We start from the raw sequence: 18,313 nt of genomic DNA on the forward strand, positions 1-18,313 counted from the left end.
TTGTAACTTCCTCCCGGTGAAGCCACCTCATACAGCAAAAGCTCACGGATTTGGGGATCCAATACAACCCTCTCTTAACCTCTCACCCCCGTCAGCTATTAAATAATGAAAATAAGACCTACTGGATAAGGTGGTTGAGGCTAATGCTTTGGGCTGCCGTAACAAAGTGCCACACACTGGAGGCTGACGCAGCAGGAATTTACTGCCTCCTAATTCTGGAGGCTGGGAGTCAGAGGTCAAGGTGTTGGCAGTTTGTGTCCTTCTGTGGGCTGCTGAGACAGGTCTCTCTCCTTAACAGCTAATCGGCTGTCCTTTTTAAAAAAAAAAATTATTTATTTATTTGAAAGTCAGAGTTACAAAGAGAGAGAGAGAGGTCCTCCACCCGATGGTTCACTCCCCAGTTGGCCACAATGGCCAGAGCTGTGCCAATCTGATGCCAGGAGCCAGGAGCTTCTTCCAGGCCTCCCACATGGGCACAGGGGCCCAAGGACTTGGGCCATCTTCTACTGCTTTCCCAGGCCACAGCAGAGAGCTGGACGGGAAGTGGAGAAGCCGGGTCTCGAACTGGTGCCCATATGGGATGTCAGCACCACAGGCCAGGGCCTTAACCTGCTGTGCCACAGCGCCGGCCCCTTGGCTGTCTTCTTGCTCCCACGATGCTCTCCCTGTAAGCCAGTCCAGATTTCATCTTCTTATTAGTAGTCATATTGGCTGAGTCCACCTCGTGACTTATCTTTAACTTGGTTACTTCTCGATAGACCTTATCTCCAAATAAAGTCGCATTCTGAGCTTCTGGGAATTAGGATATCAACATATGAACCAGAAGGAAGAGGGGACTGGAGAGGAACACAGTTCAACACGTGACACTGCCACATAAATGTTTAAAGTCCTGCCATAATAGGCGTCCAGCCATTAGCTCTTTACCTTCCAGACCTGGCACTGTCACTGCCTGCCATGTTGGGCAGGTTACTTAGCCTCTCTGAAACATGGGGCCAGGCCTCTGAAATGAGAGATTGGAATCATGTGTTCCAAAGGCCTCCTAACGTGAATACTCCCTGCTTCTGTGCCCTTTCTTTCTAAGATTTATTTATTTATTTGAAAGGCAGAGTTACAGAGAGAGAAGGAAGACAGAGAGAGCTCTTTCATCCACTGGTTCACTCCCCAAATGGCCACAAAGAGTGAGATGAGGATAGGCCAGGCCGAAGTCAGGAGCTAGGAGCTTCTTCTGGGACTCCTATGTGGTGCAGGGCCCCAAGCACTCGGGTCATCGTTCTCTGCTTTTCCCAGGTGCGTAAGCAGGGAGCTGGATCAGAAGTAGAGCAGCCAGGCTCTAACTGGCCCCAATATGGAATGCTGGTGCTGCAGGCCACAGCCTAACCCTTTGTGCCGCAGCGCCAGCTCCCTCTTTTCTAACACATATTATAACATACATGTTATAACTTCTACTAGAACTTTTTTTTTTTTTTTGCTGCTTCCTTCCAGCTTTCCATCTCTTCCTACAACCGTCTCTGCCAAACAACTTGAAAGCATTTTAATGACACTGTAACATGACTATACTTTACTCACATTATTAAGGAAACAGACTTCATTAGTTGAGTTGATTATCTCTCTGATTCTTGGGATGAAAGAAAACAGTCTTAAAGGTTTTTTAGGCATGCTTCCAAAATCTGAAATATCTGAACCATTTCTGAGAAGCAAATTAAAATGCACTTGACCTACCCTGGAAGTTCATTAAGGATCCATGTGACAAAACATCCCATCCAAAGTCAACAACTAAGAGAATCACAACATTTTAAGACATTGAAGAAACGTGGGGCTCCTTTGCGACCCACATTTTTCAAAATAGGATTGTAAGGTCCCGAGGCATAAAGTGTTTTGCCCGATTGATGATTATTATAGCACAGACGGAATCAATTTCAAATATGATAGTGATTAATTTTGATATACATGATGGGGGGATTGTACCACATCTCATGGTTCTTTTCACCACAAAGATGTGATCTCTAGAACTGTATAACTATGCCAATGTCATTATGGGATTATGAACACAGATCATATTGGGCACATTACTGAATGTTTCTCTGTCACATTTTTCATATATGCAAAGAGGCACTAATAATTCTAGTCTCCTCTTGGGATTACTGAAATGTTAAAAAATAAAGTATGTCAAAGCACTTTCAAAGCATAAAACCTTTTTACAAATATAAGATACCTTCATTATTAGCTATGCACATACCTACCTTTTGCCAGCTAAATGAGGTCAGGCCAGCTCCCCACGGGCTTGCTCCCCATTTTAAATGGAAATTAAAACATACCCTGCCCGTAGGTTCACACTTCAATCACCTGCACTGGCTTCTTTTGAACATCATTAAGCAGCAAACCTGAAATGTATCATTCTTGCTTTTGAAACTTCCTGCTCATCACCTACCATCCAGAGGAGCCCCTCAGGTAAGGGAAGTTTGAAATACGAATGAAATCTTCCAGAACCCAAGATAATTTAACAGAAGCCAAGGGGATACTTTGTGGATATACCCTCTCCTCTTTCCGGAAAACTGTTGAGTGGCAAGTGCCCATGCACTCATGCTGAAAAAGAAGACTTTGCTTTGAAAGAATCCCTTGGGGCTACTAATGCGCTCATCCTAAAGAATGCCAGAACGTGCCATAGTTTGAACATGTTTAGAGCTGGCCATGAAGAGAGCACGACTTGTTGCTGAGGCAGTAGTTGTGTGGTAGAAAAAGCAGGGGACTAAATCTTAAAAAAATAAAATGAAAATGTGGAGGGGTGGTGATGCTGTGGCTTAGTAGGCTAAGCCTCCACCTGAGGTGCCAGCATCCCATACGGGCGCCGGTTCTAGTTCCAGCTGCTCCTCTTCCAATCCAGCTCTCTGCTTATGGCCTAGGAGAGCAGTGAAGGATGGCCCAAGTGCATGGGCCCCTGAACCGCATATGAGAGACCTGGAAGAAGCTCTAGGCTCCTGGCTTCTGGATTCGAATCAGCTCAGCCTCTCAAATAGATCTTAAAAAGCAGGGGACTAGAAGTCAAATGATTTTAGTTGGGGCTGGCAGTGCCCTTTGCTCAGAACACTAGGTTATTTTGAACCCACCAGGGCCATGTGACACAGTCCTGCCCCAAAAGCATCACAAGAATTGGATTGTGTACACTCAGCCCTGCGTCAGTGAACCTGAGCAGTCCACTGATTTTGATTTAGAATGGATCTGAAAAACCTAAACTTCTGAAGAATCACGGATGACTTCTTAGGCAGGTAAGAAACACTGTTAAGGAAGTGGCAGAGCCCCATGAGCTTGGCTGGTGAGGGGCAAAATGGAGGCAGGGAAGGAGGCCAAGGCTCAGCAGCTCAACAGCCTCCCAGTCCATTCCCTCTCACTTTCTCACAACAGCTCCTCAGTGCGAGAGCCGCCATTAGTGACACAGCTTTCTCTTCACTGCAAGTTACCTCTGAACACTCTAAATAACACTGGCTCTCAGCCTCTCAGCACAGATGCCAAAATTCACACTGTTACCTGTGAAGCCCTCCCTTAGTGCCATGGTATCCTCCCTGTCGTCTCCACAGATTGTATCCTGGAGCAATGATCCAGATCAGAAGCTCACTATCATCCTCCCTCACAACCCCCAAGCTCCTAGATATGCATGAAAATGACCCCGACAAGCCCGACCTTACACTATTTACTTGGATGCAAACACACCCAGAAGGAGCCCACCTGTAAGTCTCTTCTCATGCAGCTCTATGTCAGCAGGCCCTTCCCAGCCACCAAAATCCCACCTGTCTTTGAAGGTCCAGGTTAAATGAAGCATTCATGACTCTACAAAGGTAAAAGGCTTCCCACCTGTTCTCCACTTGACCTTAAAACCAGGGATTCTACCCTTTTTCACCTATAAGCCCTCAGGGCAACAAACACAGTGCTATGCACATGAAAGTTGCTTAATAAATATTTGCTTAAAACAAGAAGTGCTCACTGCAATGAGAGCTCTACAGAAAGAAGCAAGAAGAAAAGCTAAGAAAAAAGTCATCACCATTCTCCTAGTTACAGTCAGCAATTAGTTATCTCAATTATCTATTAGATTATATACAGCGAGTTCACCACAGAAATTAAAATTTCACCTCCAAGATATACTGACAAAATAATGTGGGACACAAAAATAATGAGGGCAGGGCCGGCGCTGTGGCGTAGCAGGTAAAGCCGCAGCCTGCAGTGCCAGTATCCCAATGGTTTGAGTCCCAGCTGCTCCACTTCTGATCCAGCTCTCTGCTATGCCCTGGGAAAGCAGTAGAAGATGGCCCAAGTCTTTGGGCCCCTGTACCCATGCAGGAGACCCTGAAGAAGCTCCTGTCTCCTGGCTTCAGATCGGTGCAGCTCTGGCCATTGTGGCCAGTTGGGGAGTGATCTAGTGGATGGAAGACACTCTCTCTCTCTCTCTCTCTCTCTGCCTCTCCTTCTCTCTCTGTGTAACTCTCACTTTCAGATAAATAAATAAATCTTTAAAAAAAATAATGAGGGCAATGTGGGGCATAAAAATAATTAGTGTGCAAAGCTCAAACTTTTTATTTCATTCTCCTACTCCATGCAACCTGATAAAATAAGATTCCAACAGCACATCAGGTGATAAATATATGACTTAACATCTCCAAAGTCAATACTGTAAATTTGCACAACATTCATCCATATGTCTAATTCTCATGCTTTCACTGACAGTTAAAAGCTAAGCACACATCAGAATTCCAGGAAATAGTCCACCTTGAAGTAAATTGCCAAGCAAGAATCAATCCATTGACTGATTCAGGAAATGTGCATTGAGTACCTACCATGGGCAGCACCAGCAAAGGGCCACCATCTAAGGGAAGCATCCTAATCTTGATGGAGACATGTAAGGTTGTGGTCTAGGCCAATTCAATGTATACAGTCATTAAGTTGGAAGGTAAATATAGCCAACAAAAATTTTAGATATACAAAGATTTCCTAATTTCTTGCTCTGAGCACACAATGGAAGTCTGTGGCCAAATGTGACAACACATACTAACATTGATCAGAAAATAGCCACAAAACTACCCATACACTTTGCTCTGTCCCCTCACTTTTTCCCAAGACTCCATCTGGTGGGACTTGTAAGATTCACCTGGGGCAGATGAAACATCTCCAAGGATTGGCTTACTTCTGTCCGTCAGACAAATCCAGCTGCCTCATTTATAAATAAAGTTCAATTGGAACACATTCATGTCCAGTCTTTTACTACTGTCTACCACTGCTTTCAGGGGACAAAAGCAGAGTTGAGTAGTTGGAAGAACAGAGACCACAAGAGCATCAAGGCATGCAATACTAGCTACTACCCTGTCCTTTATAGGAAACATCTGCTGATCCCTGTACTAGCACCACTGGGTAATAAGATCTCCCTAAGGGTTCAGCCTAGTAGGCTCGCTGGATTTTTACATCTTACTTGTACAAGGGTAGAGAGTATCTCTAAAATAATTTTTAAAGATTTATTTATTTATTTGAAAAGCAGAGTTATAGAGAGGGAGAGATAGGGAGGTCTTCCATCTGCTGGTTCACTCCCAAAATGGCCACAACAGCTGGATCTGGGCCTCACTGAAGCCAGGAGCCAGGAGCTTCTTTTGGGTCTCCTGCATGGGTGCAGGGGCCCAAAGACTTGGGCCATCTTCTACTGCTTTCCCAGGCCATAGCAGAGAGCTGGATCCGAAGTGGAGCAGCCAGGACTCGAACCAGCATTTTATGGGATGTCAGCACTGTTGGTGGCAGCTTTACCCACTACACCACAGTGCAGGCCCCTTCTAAAATATTTTTAACTGATCCACATTTCTTGAATAATATCAGAGACAGACCTTTCCAAGCCTCCATATGCTAATTAACAAGCCACTAATTTTACCTGTTAAATCCCATTCCTAACATCTATTATGCTAATTAAAGCCTCTGAGATTGGTAAATAAATAAATAACCACAGAAGTCCCCCATGTTAGCATCTAGAGTACATGGCAATTTCTCGCTAATTGTTAACTAAATATTTTTGGAGCGGGAACTTCTGATTAGGGCAGCTGGTTTTCCCTCAAGTGTGGTTTAAATTAACACATCCCCTTTCTCAGTGTTACTGATCTACACTGAAGTATTGAAAGTGATTTACAGACATTATTGCATGCTGACATCAACACTTACAGTAAAACATGATGTCATAGTCTCACTTCACCAGGACTTGGGTCCAGCCACATTTGTAGTTTCTCTACATGCAGGCATTTTACTGAATCACAGCTTCGAGCACCTTCTGACAGATTGTAGCAATTCTCTACAATTCAGTTCCATTTATTGCAAATGTAATGTAACTGATGCACAGCATCCCTAATTATAAAGCAGGGCTGACCATGGAAAATGCATTTGACTCTTTAGCTAGCATGATTTTTAAAAAATTTACACTTCAATCCCCTAAGATGACACAGGAATTTGCCTCATGTGTTAAGTCCTGAACCACAAACGGAAATGTGCCTCCTTAGTACATTTGGACCTTAGTACATTTAGAGCAAATACAAGTACTGTTTTTGCAACTAGGACAATCTGTTTTACCCAAAGGATGGAGAAAAAGCAATATTATACATTAATTAAAAAATAAAAAGTTAATATTTAAATATCATTGATAAGAAACATTTAATTATAACCACTGGAAAGTTAATATTTAAGTGTTATTTCCTTAACTAGGGATTTTGTTGATTTCACTTTTTCCCACTTGTTGTGAGCTAAATAAGGTAGGGTTTTTATTAGTAGTTGTAGTAGTAGTATTCCAGAATGGTGTCTCCGGTCATAGCTAAGTAAAGGCTTCTGAAGTAAACAAGAACAACGAAAGTCCCCTTGGCATTTCAGCAGGCTTTGTGCATCTCAGAGGAGACTGTAGATGTTGAAAACTTTCTCTGACGCCTAAGAACTCAGGTTTCCACGTTAACTCCCAACAAATATATTCGCTCCATTCATCAGGATTAATTTTCTGTAATACAGCAGATCTGAGTAGAAATACTAGGAGATAGCTTTGTCACTAGAATTTCACATGTTTTCAATCAATCAGTAAGGAAGAGATGCCACAGTTAGGCAAAGCACTTGTCTTAAAGTTTATTGATAGCTGCTCACAAATAGAAGGGAAATAACAGAACCAAGAATAAATCATTTTTCCAGCCTTAAACCAGCCCTAAATGCTGCACTGAATTCCAGTCTGCTCTTTTAGCTAATACTGAAAATGAAATCCACAGCTGGACACAGAGGCAGTCCTAAGCACTATTTTTGCAGCCATGTCTGGACAAATTCCCAGTGAAGAGATGTTTTCAAAATGCCCTGGTATGGGAGACCCCCAAGAGATAAGACGCTTCTGCAGAGTGCTCCACGGCCTCAAACTTCCACCAAATAGTCTCTTAAGTGGTCGTTAGGAACCTGGTTGAGATTCTTCTAGCACTTTTGGAAATTAATCATTAATTGGACTTGCCATTTCAGCCTCTTCCTAATTGAGGCTCCTGAGAGAGGAGCTGTGTGGGAAGCGGGTGATTTCCTGCAGGGGTTGTTCAGCAGAAAACATGGCTTTCTGATTTTCTGCCCACCACATCTCCGTGACCCTCATTTCAATCCAATTCACACCATCGCAGCCACTGTTCCTGAGCCTGGTCTTGTTTTTGTTATATTAACAATAGCATTCTGAAGCACTGTACTCTTTAAAACACTTCATGGCTATCATCTCATAATCTCAACACCATTTTACAGATGAGTACATGAGATTCAGGATAGTTAAGAGACTGGCTAAGATTCATAGCACTCATGAGTGTGCAAGTGTGCACCCAACTAGCACCACAACCCCAGGCTACCAACCTCAAGGACAGTACTCTGTCCACCTTGCCACACTATTTCCGAACAAGAAGGTCCCCTTTGGAGTATGATCAGCTGACTCCAGCCTCTGATTACCTTCAGAAACACAGTCCAGACACGTGGGTCTGCCACTTGTCCACACAAATGGCAGTCTGCAGAGCTCTTCTTAAAACAAGGTCTTTGTTTAGCCCAAACTTTTGAGAGTCTCTCACAAATGAAGGGGGAAGTCCAGGGGCATGGCCTGAGTGGGCTCAAAGGAGAGAAGGGGCTAGGCCTAGAGACTGAGGATAGGAAATGCGCCACAGAGAGGAGCTCAGGGAAAGATACCCCCCTCCTCTGTCCTAGAGAGGATCAGTAACTACTCTGGGGATGAGAATAGCTTGGAGACTTGAGGAACAGGGATGTGTATTATTCACTTGGAAGTTGTTTGCTTTTCTGCGATAGGATGTCATTCTCTGAGCCAGACTAGTGTGCAGTATGAGAGGCACCCAGGATGCAAAATTTCAGGAGGCACTCACTCTCGCAGTTCACCCTAGCCCAAGCCTGCTTATCTCCCGCAGGGCACCAAAGCTTAGATAAAGTCTAAAATGCACACATGCCTAGGGAGATGAAATTTTGAGGCAGTGAAAAAAAATTACAGAAATAACCAGCACCAAGTGATAAAATTTGTAATGAGATTGCATACTGTTTGGCACATACATGTTCACTTTGGTGAAGTGAATCATAAGGTAAAATAACTAAGCAAAAGACAAAAAACTGGAGTCACTGGAAAAGCAAACGCCCTCCCCCAGGAATTCCCAGAGATGTAAAGAGCGACACCAGGGGTGCCAGTGCTCATAATCTGGAGGTTACAGACAAAGTTAATCAACAGAGTGACCCTGGCCACCCAGAGAATCTCAGGACACCCAAGTGACCGGTAAGTGGACTGCAGTTACATGTGGTTTTGTTGCTCTGTTGTTTGTTCACAACTGAATGAATACCTCTTTCCTATTTAGTAAGTTTCCTGGATGCCTTATCACATGCTTATGTTTAATAAGGTTATTTTTATCTCTCAGTCTATATACATGAGGGAGAGGGGAAGGATTACAACAATAAAGAGAAAGATGACCTTGGCAGTGACCCTGTGCTTCTCCAACCTCTTCCTGGCCCAACCTACCTGTGACCAGAGACACTGCGGGAAGCCCTGAAAGCATAAACTGGCACTGAGATTAAAAATATTTAGTCATGTATATAAATGCCCAGGCCCCAGAACTTAGAAGAGTAACCATGCTAGCGTTTGGATAAAATACCTTTTAGTCCAGGGGAAGGAGCTCTGGGCTGGAGGGCTGTGTCAGGTCTTGCTCCCACTTGAGCCACACATGAGCAGTTACTAGAATCACATCATTCGTGCTCTACTACTCAGTAACTCCATGACTTCCAGCAAGTCACTCAGTCTCCCTTCATTCTATTTCCTCACCTGTCAAAGGGTTGCAGCCTCATAGGATTACAGTAAGCAATGAATGCAAATTTTGTAAACATGAAAAACTCTCTGAAAGTAAAATAATACTCTGCAGTGATCAGAGGTCATTTCCATTGCTCTGTTATTTTATGGTTTAATGTTTGACAGTAATGAATGTGATTGAGATGAAGTGGCATGATTAGGTGAAGTGAGTAGCAGACATTGCAGGGTGGCCCAGTGCCTTATCCTTGCCTGACTCCACTACAGACGATGGAAAAAGCTAACACTACTCACTTTCCTAAACACTCGGACAGCCTGATACAGACCAGAAGGCTTGGAAACTAAACTGCTGAACCCACACTTCAGCTCTGTGTCTCTAGACTTCTTGTCATATTAATAAATAAATAAATGCAAGCCTCTCTTGGTAAGCAAAGGTTAAGAAGACGTCTGTTAGTTACCCGCAGTGAAAAGCATTCCTGGCTGATATAACACATATCCTATCCACTTTTTGTCCTCAGTCTTTTAATAATTTCTTTTCTGGTGATCTGTTCAGATAGAGATGAGCTCAAAGAGCAGGAAGGAAGATTTTTTTCCTCCAAAGACCCGCAAGCAATAAAGAATGATCAAGAAAAATGGACACATTTCCTCCACAAAATAAGGTAGAACATCACTATAATATTAGACGACAATCTTGCCTTCATCTTCGTACATTTTTCCTGCCACGACACCTAGGCTCTAATGAAACCTTTGTTCCCTACCCCACAGGGTTCTAATGATCAAAAGACATAATGGTGGTTAAGTCCCTGCATAGACTACTAAATGCCTTGTGAAGGTTGGGGTTACCAGGAGCCCATCCTTGGTGATTCTATTTATACCTCTATGCTGCTTGCTCTCATTTCTGTTTTTAGACCCTGTGTCTCCAAAGGGCTCTTGGTCTTTATTTCCACCTGAACATCTTCACTCTGATGTTCTAAAAGCACTTCAAACTCAGCAAGTCCAAAACATCATTAATTGCCATTCTCCACAAAGCCACTCCTCTGCCTGTGCTCCTGGTTTCCAGTAATAGACTAACAGACACCACCATCCACCTATTTTCCACAGGTAGAAACCTGAGTCATCTTCAACTCCTCCCGAAGTTCTAACTCAGAAATAACTCTTCATTGCCCTTGATCACCCCTCCACTTTTTTATCTGAACAATAGGTTATAAAGTCTTCCGACAGCTCTCTCTGCCACCAGTTTTTCTGACTCCAGCCTACAAGGGACTCTTTCTATAAGACAAATTGGATCACATCATGGTCCCATTTAGAAGATTCACAGATTCTGTGTACCTAGGAATGAAGCCAGACACCTTGGGATGGCTTCTCCTCAGCCCCTCCTCTTTGTAACCTCAGCCTTCTTCACTTCCGGGGTCCTTATGTCCAATGAGCATCTGATGACCTTCCCGTTCCTTGCCTTCTTCTCTTCCTTGTTACTCCCTCGTCATTACCTGAGTCCAGCCTTAAGTAAATCACATCTGGATACCCCAAGAGCAGGAGCAGCTCGTCTTTCTTTGCTCTAGTCTCCACTACACTGTCCAAAAGACCCCTTTGACAGAGGTCCCCACTAGCTATGAATATAGTTCCCACTTCTCACTCTAGCTTTCAATGGCCTCATAAACACTTCCTTGTGTTCCAGCCTCATCTTTCACTGTCCCCTCCGTGCAGCCTTCACCCCAGATAACCAGTTCCTCTCCACTCCTTGAACACTGGTAGGCCATTTCCATTCCATATCTCTTATGCTGTTCCCTGCACTAGCCTGTTGCCTTCCTGCCTTCTATTTCCCAGGAAGCTTTCCATTATTAGATCTCAAGGTGAAAATAATCTCTTTTTCCTTTAAGGTCTCATAGTTCTTAATTTAAATTGGGGATCTGCCTCACTTTATCATTCAGCTTCAAAAGCCTTGCTTTGTCTTCATATGTATATCTTTGCATGTAACACAGTACTGCCCACATTACAGCTAAAAATTTTCCTTACAAATCATTAGATAAATACTTATTGGGTGAAATATACTTTTCAACTAAGGGTACTTTCACATCTACTACCATCTCAGAACAGCCACCTGAGGGAAGCAGAACAGGTATTAATTGTCCCAGGTGCCAGAAAGGGTAGCGGCCTTTCCTTAAATCCCACTGCAGTGCTATGCCGGATGAACAAAATTCACTTCCTCTGGCTTTAGCATTGAAGTGGGGCTTTTTCCATCAACTCTGTTCTCATGGTTCTAAGTCTGTCCTGTGCCTTTTCTGGTCCCAAAGCCCCTTGCCTCACCCTCGCTCCCAGTTTGCCTTCCAAGCCACACCCCCGGTAGCTGCACAGCACAGCCTTCCGCCAGTCTCCCCACCCTCTGTGACATCTGTCCCAGGGGCTCAGCGAGAAGCACAGAGCTAGTGTGTAGGAAATATGCTGCCCTCCTGTGATGAAAGGTGCATTTGTCATTGCTCCCAAGACACAGCAGCCCCGTGTCTGTCGTGCAGCCAACACTGGATCTTTGCAGCTGCTACCCACGAGCAACAGGAAACCATGATCCCAGCCCACTGCTCTCCTTGTTTGACGCACTCTCTTAAATATACCGTTTTCCCATTTTCATTAATAATCCTTCTTTAACACCTGATCAGCCTCACTGTCTGCTCTAGGTTAAAGCCTATTATTCTATTAGAGTTTGACATTTGGAATGCAATGAGGCATTCATGCACAGGTAGTGCTAATGGGGAAAAAGGCTTGAGTCAGGGTTTTTTGTGTCATGCAGTTTTGAAAATGGGAGGGATCAATAAAAAACAGAAGGCTGCTTCTGCACCAGCCACATAGAGCTGGGTTCGAGGCAAACCATGTCCTTGGTTCAGGACACATCTGCGACCCTTTCTGCCACCTCGGGATATTTACCAGGAAGGCATATCTCCTAGACCATGAGTCTAGAAAGAGCCTGGAGCTGCCTAAGGAAATTAGGGAATAGGCCTAATGACAAGTCAGTGAGCCTAAAGAAATGTAATAGAGTGGGTATCAAGGTGGACAAGGGCCTGGTAGCCCTGGCAGGAACTAAGAGCAAGACTACCACCCAAGGGTTGGATGGACTGTCTCAGCACTATGCCCAGTACAAGAAAGATGGAGGGGCTGGCACTGTGGCGCAGCGAGTTAACGCTCCAGACTGAAGTGCTGGCATCCCATATGAGCTCCGGTTCTAGTCCCGGCTGCTCCTCTTCCGATCCAGTTCTCTGCTTGGCCTGGGAAAGCAGAGGAAGATGGCCCAAGTCCTTGAGCCCCTGCACCCATGTGGGAGACCCGGAAGACGCTCCTGGCTCCTGGCTCCTGGCTTCGGATCGGTGCAGCTCCAGTCGTTGCTGCCAATTGGGGAGTGAACCAGCAGAGGGAAGACCTCTCTTTCTCTCTCTCTCTCTCTCGCTCTCTCTCTCTCTCTGTAACTGTCTTTCAAATAAATAAAATAAATCTTAAAAAAAAAAAAAAAAGATGGAACCAACTTTTGCCAAGTGGCATTTGTGCTGAAGATCAGGGAACATAGCCCCTCAGAGCTCACCATGAGGGAGAACACCAACATTCTGGCCTGTTACACCAGCATCTGCCATTAGAATGGCATTGCGTCCACTATGGAGCCTGAAATCCTCCGTGGTGGGGCCCATGACCTGAAGTGCTGCCCGTATGTCACTGAGAAGGTGCTGGCTGCCATCTACAGGGCTCTAAATGACCACATCTACCTGAAAGGTACCTTGCTGAAGCCCAACATCGTAACCCCAGGCCATGCCTGCAACCTAGAAGTAATCTCACGAGGATATTGCCATGGCAACTGTCATAGCACAGTGCCACCCAGTGCCCTACCCCCATCATTGGAGTCACTTTGCCGTCTGGCACCCAGAGTGAGGAGGAGGCACCCATCAACCTCAACACCATCAACAAGCACCTCCCTGACCTCCACCTACATAGGACATGCCCTGCAGGCCTCTGCCCTGAAGGCCTGGGCTGGGAAGAAGGAGAACCTGAAGGCTGCCCAGGGGCATGTGCAATGGACCCTGACCAACAGCCTCACCTGTCAAGGAAAACACACCCCAAGTGGTCAGGCTGGGGCCACAGCAGCAAGGCCCTCTTCATCTCTAGCACACGTACGAAGTGGAGGTGTTCTAAGGCAGCCCCTCAATACTCCGGGATCCCACTCTACCCCTGTACACTCACTCTTGAAGACGGGACCTCATTGAGGGTTCAGAATGTGTTTCCCATCACTCTGGCCTCATGACTTTGGGGTGTGGTATCGTCTGTGTACAGTAACTCCATCACTTTTTCCAGTTCACTGCCATTAAACAACTACTTAAGGAGAGAAAAAAATAATAATAAATGTAACTGAATGTGTTTGTTTTTCCTGCCTCTGACTTAACAGTGTTCAGGGCTGCTGGTTTTTTGTTTTGCTTGCTTGAAAGGTATTATATTAAATAAAAATAAATTCTAAAAATAAAAATAAAATATATTATCTTGTAAAAAACAGAAGTTTTTCTCTAAATAAAAACTGCTAGAGTAGTTGATAGCATTCCAGATATTTATTTGACATTTTCCAGTCTGAACACATTGTGCCAAACTTCCTCAGACTGGGGAGTCCCTGAGATTCATCCAGAGGCAGCCAGTGCCTATGTTAGGACAATGCACTGGGCTGCTTCCATTTCTTAATCCAAGTTGTTTTTGTTTCAATGCCAACTTCCTTTTGATCTCTAGTTAAGATTCACGTCCTCTCCAACACTGTTCTCCTGACCGGGGTACCTGCTGCTACAGGGCATCTGCTTATTATAGGGGCCTCATTCAACGGCCTTCAGTATCGTCCATGTGCTGGTGTATTGTCAAGTGCGTCAGCACTAGAAGGGCCACAGACCTGGAGAATGACATCACCCTAACACAGCTGACGTATGTCCCTTGGTTCCTTCCTGAACCTGTCAATCAAAAATAACCATTTATATTTTGCATATTTACTCACTCATCATTTACTCAGTAAACGCTGGCTGAATACATATGAACATGCACTGGATCTATCCCCTCCCTTGTGGAATGTACAGCATTTGTGATTTCCCCCTACATTTCCATTCTGTCTATAACTCCTCCAGCCTTTCCTCCTAAAGGTGTGCTGGAATCAAGAAGTCTCTGAGGTACCAGGAAGCAGTGGCAGGGACAAACACTGGCCCACATGACTACCCACACCATCCTCATTAATCAGGACTATTATTGTCCCTTGAGACATGGTAGCATTCTGCTACCGTTTCCGTTTCTTTCGCCCATCGCCAACCCCACGGAGCTGGGCCTCGGGGCCAGCCACGGGAAGCCCAGGCCCCTGGAAGCCCCCTACCATCACCTGGCCCTGAGGGAAGTCATAAAGGCCTGGCAGGTCCGGCTGCACGGCCAGGGGCACCTGAAACTGACTCATGACGCTGCCAGGGGTGGGGGCATAGGGCTGGGCCAGCACCACAGTCCGGGGTCGGGCAGCCTTTCGAGGTCACCAACAGGTCCTTCCCTCTGTCCTAGAACAGTCAGGCGTGGACAGGGGCAAAGGCATATGCCATATGAGGAGCCCAAGAGCCTTTCTAGGACTGGGACTCTTGGTGTCCAGAATCCCACACCCCCAGGCTTACCACGTGGCCACTCCTTAGCTTCTGTGACCTTCTAGCTGCTGCAAAGCCAGGTGTGGGTTAATGAGGAAGGTGAAACAGCCCATTCTCTGGAAAGTTCTCCTTGCTCTCTTCCTTCCCTTTCAAGAAAGTCAGGCATAATCTTAGCTTTCAGTTTAGCTGTTTCACAAGAAGGAAGCACTGACTCCCCAAAGCTCCTGTTTTCCATGTAGTCAACAATTTCAGAATCCCTGACTCTAAGTCTTACTAAGAAAAGAAGGAAAAGTTAGAAGATGCCACAGAGATGACAAAACTGAAACCTGGAAGAGATGACGTCCATCACTTTGAGCTCTACATCCAGTCCCAGCCTGTAGAACACCCTCGGATCTGGAGCAAATATTGGGAGTGGCCTGGTCTTCTGGGCTGCCTCTCACCCATCAGAAGTTCCAGAGATCTGTAGTGACGTCCAGTCACGTGGAGCTGGGGGAGACCTTTAGCTCACATAGCTCCACGAGGAGGGAAACACGTTGTCCATCAGTAGTCCCCTCACCCTACGCCCTGCCTTCAATGTAATTTCACTCCTACTCCATCAGATCAGAGTATACTGCTGAAGCCCTGTCCTCCCTACACTGCAGCTCTTCCCTTGTCTTATCTTCCTGCATCCCTCCAAGGTGGCATCTTCATGATAAAGGTGTCTGCTGTCCCTTTTCTTCCAACCAGTCTCAGCCCCCTCCACTTTAGTTGCCTTTATCTCTGGCACAAATAAGTGAGATGCTCAGGGGAGAGGCCATAGAATCCTCCTGAGCACCCCTGCTCTGGGTCACCTGTGGCCTTGGTTTCCTGTAATCAGATTACATTAAGAGAGGTTGATACAACTGCAGGGTAGGCTAGGAGCAAATGTGAGCAGGGCCCACACCAATTTTTCAAGCTGAAGGGAACTGTGGGAATGTAAAGATGCTGAAACCCATTTTAAAGGTTGCAATAGTTGGTTCACTGACAGATCAAGTCCATTAATGTATTAAAAAATGTGTATGAACTTTGCAATGTGCTTACCACTGTGGGGTCCCTTGCAAAAAGGGGAAAAGCATATACATGTTTTTAGCATTTGAAGGATTTCCACTTTAACATGGGAGAAAGGATGTATACAGATATGACTAAATGTTGAAAAGGATGTGGACAACTGATATAAATTGAACACTCATTAAATGCTGAGTGCTGTGCTAAATATTGCTATGCAAATACTGTAATTTATGTATTCATTGCAACAACTTTATATGGTAGGTATTCATATTATCTCCATTTGCAGATGAGAAAACTGAGGCACAAAGATTAACTTGCCCAAGTCCTAGTCCAAATTGGCAAGGACAGTTTATGAAAGTTCGTTAAACCTTGATTTCTAGTAGCAAAAAGGCAGAAACTATGTAATTATCCAACAGTAAAAGCATGCTATATTAATTATGAGAGCCACACAAAACAATATTGCAGGCATTAAACATATATTGAAGGAGATAAAATACACAAAAAAATGCTCATCACAAGTTGTTTTTTATTTATTTGAGGTGAGGAGAAAGAACTCCAATCTTCTGATTTACTTCTCAAATACTCAAAATGGCCAGAGCTAGGTCAGGCCAAAACCAGCAGCTGCGAACTCAATCCAGATTTCCAACATGGGAAGCAGGGACCATACTACTTGAGCCATCACCTATGCCTCCCAGGGTGCATAATAACAAGAAGATGGAATCAAGACTGGACTCAAACTCAAGTACTCCCATATGGAATGTGGACATCCCAACTAGCATCTTAAACACTAAACCAAATGCCTGCTCTTCTCGTCATGTCTTAACTAAAAAAGAGTAGGGTATAAATTTTGTATACTGTATGAACCAATTTTGTGTGTGGCAGGGAGATAATATACAAGAGAGAAAGAAGGGGTAGGAGAGAGGGATGGAAGATGGCAGGAGATTGAGAAATCAAAGAAAATTTATCAAAGTGTTCACAGAGTACAAAACTTTTCATTTTGTACATTAAAAATATGTGCAGTTCATCGCATGTCAGTTATACCTCAATAAGGCGTTAAAACTGTCAACAGAGGGTTTCTGGGTTATAGAATCACACATGATTTTAGTTTATTTTATTCTCTTTTTGGTTGAAATATTCTATAAGGATTATACATAGTGCTAATAATCCTGGGAAGTTAAATGGCAATTTTAGGAAGAGTTTTTGAAAGGACCTCTGAGAAACAATAGCAGGAGAGAAAATTCTCATTTCACTAATGCAGAGTGAAGTGCAGTGGATTTGTATTCAGGAACCCCTAAGTTCATTCCAACATGCAACCAGGGAAGGGGACCACTGAAGTACCAAGAACACCTAGCCTCATGGCTCATGCTTGATAAATGGTGGCCGTCGGTACCACCGTTGCCATCACTGTTGTTGCGCTCTCAGCATTGCTGGCATATTTACATTCTGATATTAAGTGAGAAAAAACACCTCGGTGGAGCAGATGGCTCAGGCATTGGCAGATTCATTGGAAACATCAATGAGTAATCAGGGGTTGGAGCTGGTGATCTTTTCCTGTCATAGACTCCGTCGGAGGCTTTCTTTCCCCCTGCCTGTGGGATTAGTAATGGAGAGCACTTCCAGACTATTAGTGTATAAAACTATAATGCAAAAACTTTTTACTAAAATTAATGATGCCAGGCCAGCCATAAAGAAATTCATCTCCCAAGTGACACGCTCAGCAGAGCCACACCAACCTCTGAAACAGATGTCTAGACAATTTGACTTTGAAGTGCATACCCCAAGCCTGAGTAGCCTGAAATTTCCCAGCCAATGCCCAAAGTTCACAAGAGATCAAGCAGGAATAGAGGATTTGAAGATTATAAATAAACTTACTCATAGGGAAAGTGGAGCAAGGATAGCAAACTAAAAATTGATTGCCCAGAGAGGATGAGTCATCAGTGAAACCATAAAAGACCATCTTGCAGTGATCACACACAGCAAATTCATTGTCCTTAAACATTAACTGCCTGTCACACTAGGCCTCCCATCAGCAAACTGCAAAAAGCCCAGAGCTGGCCTTGTTAAGCTTTCCAGACATCCCCACCCCCAGCAAAGAAGCTATCCATTTCTCCTCCGGTATTTTTGAAGGCCCACATGGCAGTGAACACATCTGAAACTGATGCCCTATATTCCTCGTGTACCAGCCACCTGAAATAATTTGGCCTGGGTCAGTCTGGCCTGTCTGATCATTTTAAGGCATTGCATTCTTGATTAGGTATTTTAGGACTAACAATCCTAACAGGTGGACAAGGACAAACCAGTGCAACCTGAGACAGCCTCCCGCTGCTGAGGCAGCAGGAAAGTCATTCTTCTGATTTTGTTTTGT

General features: G+C 44.6%; 1 pseudogene; it reads left to right on the forward strand.

The window, feature by feature from the left end:
• Positions 1-12,240: 12,240 nt before the first annotated feature.
• Positions 12,241-13,539, forward strand: LOC133772330 (fructose-bisphosphate aldolase A-like; annotated as a pseudogene).
• Positions 13,540-18,313: the final 4,774 nt, after the last annotated feature.

Source organism: Lepus europaeus, chromosome 13, assembly GCF_033115175.1.
Source record: "Lepus europaeus isolate LE1 chromosome 13, mLepTim1.pri, whole genome shotgun sequence".
In the NCBI taxonomy this organism is placed as follows: Eukaryota; Metazoa; Chordata; class Mammalia; order Lagomorpha; family Leporidae; genus Lepus; species Lepus europaeus.